Source organism: Phodopus roborovskii, unplaced genomic scaffold, assembly GCF_943737965.1.
Source record: "Phodopus roborovskii unplaced genomic scaffold, PHOROB, whole genome shotgun sequence".
NCBI lineage: Eukaryota > Metazoa > Chordata > Mammalia > Rodentia > Cricetidae > Phodopus > Phodopus roborovskii.
This window is the reverse complement of record NW_026125295.1, coordinates 30364848-30371071: the sequence shown is the minus strand read 5'-3', so window position 1 is coordinate 30371071 and position 6224 is coordinate 30364848.

The following is a 6224-nucleotide window of genomic DNA, read 5'->3' as shown; positions in this document are numbered from 1 at the left end:
CCTTTAACCACTGAGCCACCTTATGGGCCCAGTAAGTGCCCCTTTTGAGGCAAACTCAAGGTAGAATTCTTGCTTAGCATGACAAGGCCCTAGGTTTTACCCTTAGCATTGCTGAAAGAACAGCAAACAAACAAAAATACACTCTTGTAGACAGTTAATAGCTATATTTCCAGAGGCAGGAGAATGGACAAAGACCCTTGATACACCTGTCTCACCTGTCTTCTGTTTCTATGGAACAGTGTCTAGACTGTTGCAGACTGTAGCAGCCAGTAGCATTGTGTCTGATTGAAGACAAGATATTGCTACACAGCCCAGGCTGGGTGTAAGCATGTAAAGGAGCCTCCTGCCTCAGCCTCCTCAGTGCTGGGGTTACAGATGTGCACCATGTCACCCAGCTTAAAATATTTATTAAACTAGAATTGTAAACTTGTGAAGCAAAAGACAACCAGAATACCAGAATATATGCTCCACAAATCTTAAAAAAAAAAATCAAAATAAGCCAGGCATGTGGCACACATACATTATTCCCACACGGGGGATAGTTGAGGCAGTTGGTTCTGAGTCCCAAGATGAGCCTAAACTACATATTTAATTCTAGGCCAGCCTGGGACATGGGTGGTAAGGGGAAAAGTTAGTGAGGGAAAGAGAGGAAGGAAGAGGGGGAGGAGGGGAGGGAGATATAACAGTTGTTTAAAACAAACAAACAAATGATCTCGGTTGGTGGCACACACCTTTAACTCCAGCATTTGGGAGGCAGATGGATCTCTGAGTTCCAGGCCAGCCTGGTCTACAAAGCTACAGAGAAACCCTGTCTCAAAAACCCAAAAACAAAAACAAACAAAAAAAAAAGGAACAAAGTACATGATCATAATAAACTCAGTCATCCCCTCCTGAAGATCCTCCTCCTCAAACACCCTTCCACACATTTTACCACCAGGCCACAACTCCACCCTGAAGCCCAACAAGATATGTCTATCCCTCACATAAATGAAGACTTGCCAGGTCTCTTGGTGGACACCTGAAACCACAGAACTCCAGAGGCTGAGGCAGAAAGAACAAGTTAGAGGGCAGCCTGGATAACAAGTTTCCTAGAAGAATGGGGGGGGGGGTAAAAAGGAAGCAAACCGTTGGTATGGTCCAGATGTCTAGAACTGGTGATAAGAGCAAAGCTGCCATTTCTTCTCTGGTTCCTTATTTTAACTCATTTGCATCCAGCCAGCACCAGCTACTGTGGTGTCCATTTGACTTTTCTTTGGTGTGACCTCAAATATCACTCCCAGTGCTGAGAATATGGCTAAGTGGTACAGCACTTACCAATCATACAGAAGGCCTTGGACAGAATCCTCAGAACCAGGAAACACCACGATGAGCTTGGTGTAATGGCTGAAGGCCTCTATTACCAGCACTCAGGAGGCTGGGTGGGACAACCAGCTCAAGGACAAACACAGTCTGAGGCCCGCTTGGGTTACATGACACTGTCTCAGAGAACAAAACATCATTCCTTGGGTTGGAGAGATGACTCAGAGATTGAGAGCATTGGTTGCCCTTCCAGAGGACTGGGGTTAGATTCCTAGCACCCACAGAGCAGCTCACAAATGTCTGTAGTCTCAGTCCCAGGAGATCCAATGTCTTCTTCTGGTCTCTGTGGGCACCAGGCCCATGCATGGTACAGACATACATGCAGGCAAAACACCCATACACCTAAAATAATTTGAAGTTTAAAATTATTTTTGAAGGATCTGACTAGCATTGGTGCTGTTTTAGTTTTTACCTCACAAGTAACCCCAGCCAGAGCTGCTCAGCTGAGCCTGCAAGTCATGAGATAATCATTCTTAGGTATTTGTTAGAGATTGCCCCCAGGGCCTCAAGCATGCTAGGCAAGCGCTCTACCACTGCAGCTAAGATTCTTTCATATACTTGTATTTGCCTACCTTCTTCCATTTTTTTCTACTTTTCTTTAGACATATTGCTACTCAGCCCTGGCTGACCTCAACGTATGGTCTTCCTGCCTCCTGAATACTAAGATTACCTATTCACCACCCCTCAAGGTCCTTTCAAACTTTATATTTTAGAATTGACCCTTAAAATAGCATGTGGCTGGAGCTGGAGTGATGGCTAACTGGTTAATCTAACACGTGCTGTTCTCCCAGTACTTGATTCCCAGCATTCACAGGAGGGTGCTAACAATTGTCTGGTAACTCTAGGGAGATCTGACCCTTGGAAATTTAAAGTTTACCTTCAATTTTTATTGGTGCTAGGGATTGAAATCGGTGCCTTACACATGGTAAGTACACAATAACACTGAGAAACCTATGCCCCTATTCCCAAGATTCCTTTTCAATAAATGGTTACCCTGAGTTCCTAGTTTGTTTTCTGTTGCTGTAATTAACACCATAATGGAAAACAATTTGAGAAAGTGTTTATTGCTACTTAAATGTAGCAAACCAGGGCAGGAGTTCAAGGCAGGAGCTTAAAGCAGAGGCCATTGAAAAACACAGCTTAATGGTTTACTTAGCCTACTTTTAAGTTACCCAGAGGTAACTTAAATGGATACAATGGGTGGGGTCCTGCAAGATTACTCATTAATCAAGAACATGCCCATAGGCCGATCTGAAGGCCAATCTCAAACTCCACACCTCTTTCCAGGTGATTTTAGTTTGTGCCACTGGATAATGAAACAAGTTTTATGCATTACCATTACTAGGAAGCTTATTTTATAAGGCCAACAAGACCATCTGTTAACTTTAGCCATGCCTCAGAGATTCATGCATCTCTCACCTTCTATATACTTTTTCTAATAAGATTTTCTGACTTACCCTTTTTTCTGCAAGTTTTTTTTTAAACTTGTTTCCACCAAATTGAGACATGCAATTATTTGTTTCAATTGACTTTGTTTGGATTTAACTGAGTGTTTTGCTTGAACGTATGCATGTGCAAAACACATGATGTGACTGGTACCTACAGATGGAGAAGAGGATGCTGAATCCTCTGTAACTGGACTTATGATTGTTGTAAACCAAGTTAAGAGTCTTCTCCAAAAACAAGCATTCTTAACCCTCTCCAGCCAGCTCTCAACCTTTAATATCCATTGCCCTCAGCTTTTACTATTTGTCAGTTTAGAGGCTTTTGAACCTGGGAAGTTTTCAGATGCTGTTGGGTTTTATCTTTTTATTTTTGATAAAATTTAAGATTTTTACATGTCAATCCCAGTTCCTGCACCCTCCCATTCCCATCCCATCCCCTTTCTGCTCCCCAGAGAGGGTGGGGCCTTCCATTGAGGATCTTCAAAGTCTATTAGATCATGTGAAACAGGATGTGTCTAGGCTGAAAGTGTATCCCTCTATGTGGGATGGGCTCCCGAAGTCCATTTGTACACTAGGGATAAATACTACCAGCCCCATAGACTGCCTAGTCCTCTTAACCAGAAAGTCTCATCAGCCCTCCCAAGCAGCCAGCAATCTCAAGTACTCTACAATTTCCTTCCATGTCACTAGGCAACCTACACTACCACGCAGTTTCCTAGCCTTTCCTTCCCTCCTTTGTCGTCTCTAGTCTCTACCTTGATCCCTTTCATCTAACTTTTCTCTCTAATCTATTAAACCCATTCATTCTACTTTGGCATACACTGTTAGTTTGGAGTTTTGCTGCTTGATCATTTGTATCCCGACTGGCTATAAACTTGTCTGAGGGGGACACTAATCCTCATGCTTTACCCCCGATGCTAGTTAAGTTATATGCCACCATATCTGATTTGGGTTTCTATTTCACTATTGTCTCTTGGACTTAACCCTGCAGATTAAACACCACTTTCTCATCTTTGAATATAGAATATCTTTAACTGTCTTACATTGATTGCCCCCATTAAATGAGGGTGTACCTCACTATAGTTTTGTTAATGCTGGTGAAGTACTTGCATGACTTTATATTGGTCTTAAATCCATTTTGTCTTTCCACACTTTTACTTTTCTTTTAAGTATCTTTTTTTTCCAACTCAAAAACAGTGAGACAAACCTTTATTGGTTGGAAGCTGACACCTCCAAATCCTGGGCAGGGTGGTCCAGTTTGTGTGTTGGATCATGGGTAACTGGTTTCCCAAACTGCAGTGTAAGTCAAACTGCCTGTCTTTTGGACCTTGGGGCTCCAGAACAGGTGCTGGCTGCTTTCTGGAATACTCCACGGGCAGATTTGGGGCCCTGGTTTGTGGTCTTTGTCTTGGGGTAGGAAATTTATTTCAACCCTTTTACATTAACAGTAGAGGGTATCATTTTCTGTCTTGCCCTTTAAATAACTTCTATGTGATACCCCATTGTCTAGATTGAATCCAGATAAATTTTCATTGATTTCTCTTCCTTTTCTGTTCATTTATTTATGCCAAAAGTTACACTTCCTCTTATATCTATCTCTTGGCATTCTGTAGTGTAAGCTCTCAGTTTGCTAATGTGTAACCCCTGGAAAGTACTGTATTTCATATACTGTGTTGTTCTTCAATGTGCTTTGTTCATTCAACAACGCATGAAAGCTAACTCAAGGGGGGGGGGTGAGAAAGCCATCCAAACAAACCAACAATGGCGGTAACAATGAAGGCAGGTAACTTCTTTGAACTTCAGAAATTTTATGTTAATATTAGTACTGGGGGCTAAAAAGATTACTCAGTGGTTAAGAGCTGTTCTTCCAGAAGACCTGGGCTCAATTCCCAGCATGACAGCTCACAACTGTCTGTAGCTCGTTTCAGGGTATCTGACACTCTCAATACATATATATGCAAACAAAATCCCAATGTAGAATGTACATAAATTTTCATGATGCATACATATATCATAAATGGTGACCCAGTGGCTCACTTCTGTTAGGTTTGATTAAACAGAAGGCAGGTCACCAGTTTGACACCAGCCTGGTCTCCACAACAAATTCCAGGCCAACCAGGGTGATGCTAAGTAGGGAGAATTAAAATGAGTATGGTGGAACATAGAACAGGCCTGTAATCCCAGTTATTTGGGAGGCTAAAGCGAAAGGCCCATGAGTTCCAGATGCTAATTTGGCTTTCACTCCCATTGAGTCAAATAAGAGCAAAAGGGAGTAGCATCAGTTTTAACCATAGAAGACATTAAAAGACAAACATTCTAATGACTGGGGCTAGAAAGAAGGCTCAACAGTTAAAAGCACTAGCTGCTCTTCCATGGGACCCAGTTTTAGTTCACACCAAGCACATGGCAGGTCACAGCTTTCTCTATTCCAGTCCAGGAGCTCCAATGACCTCACCTGGCCATCTATGGGACTGAGCACAGAGGAAGAGTGCACAGACATGAATGCAGGCAAAAGACCCACAACTTTCCCCAACTGTTATGGTTATATTAACACCAGAATACATATTGTTCTTCTTTTGTTACAGTTGTAATAAAGGCTGGAGAAAGGGGATGGGGGTCCCGAGTGAGTGGGGCCGCAAGGTAAGGGACCACGTGGGAGATTGCATAGCCGGTGAGGGTGACCCAGACGGGAAGGAATAAACACACCTAGCAGATAGAGCTTAAATGAGTTTATTTAGAAAGGGGAGTGAGGGAGAAGGGACGAGACACAGAGGCACCAGTAACAGAAGAGTAGGGGGGGGGGGGGAGAGAGGGAGGGAGAGAGACACAGAGACAGAGAGAGAGGAAGGGGGCAGCTGGTGGCCAACCAAAAGCAGGTGAGACCGTAAGTGGGCGGGGTCTGACTTTTAAAGGGGTCCTTTACACCTGCCTGCAGACTAGTAGTACTCATGGAACCCTGGGCTGACCAGAGTACTGCCTGAATCCTTACAAGTATAAAGCTGTAAGGTTAGGCTCATAAAGACCAAAAAAAGTAAACTAAGAAGAGATAACAGGGGCCAGGTATGCTAATTCTGAGAAAACAATTTCAAAACCTAAATTCTTAACAGGTCAAGCTATAAAAATTAATGTCCATTATATGCAGGCTAAGTACCATCGTGTCCTTGGATGCAACAAACTGGTAAGTTAAATAACTTACTTTCTTAAATTTTCTTGCTCCTAGGAGCACCACTGAAGCTTACAACTTGATTTCTCCATAAACATGTTTCTTTTTTGTTGTGGCAAATCTCTGGTTTATTCCAGCTCAAATCTCAAAGCATACAGTTCACCAAGGCAGGGAAGCAAGGCCGGTATGACTGTTCAGTTAATGGTGGCAAGAACTTTGTGGTACAACCTGTTTATGTATCGGCAAGTAAGGAAACT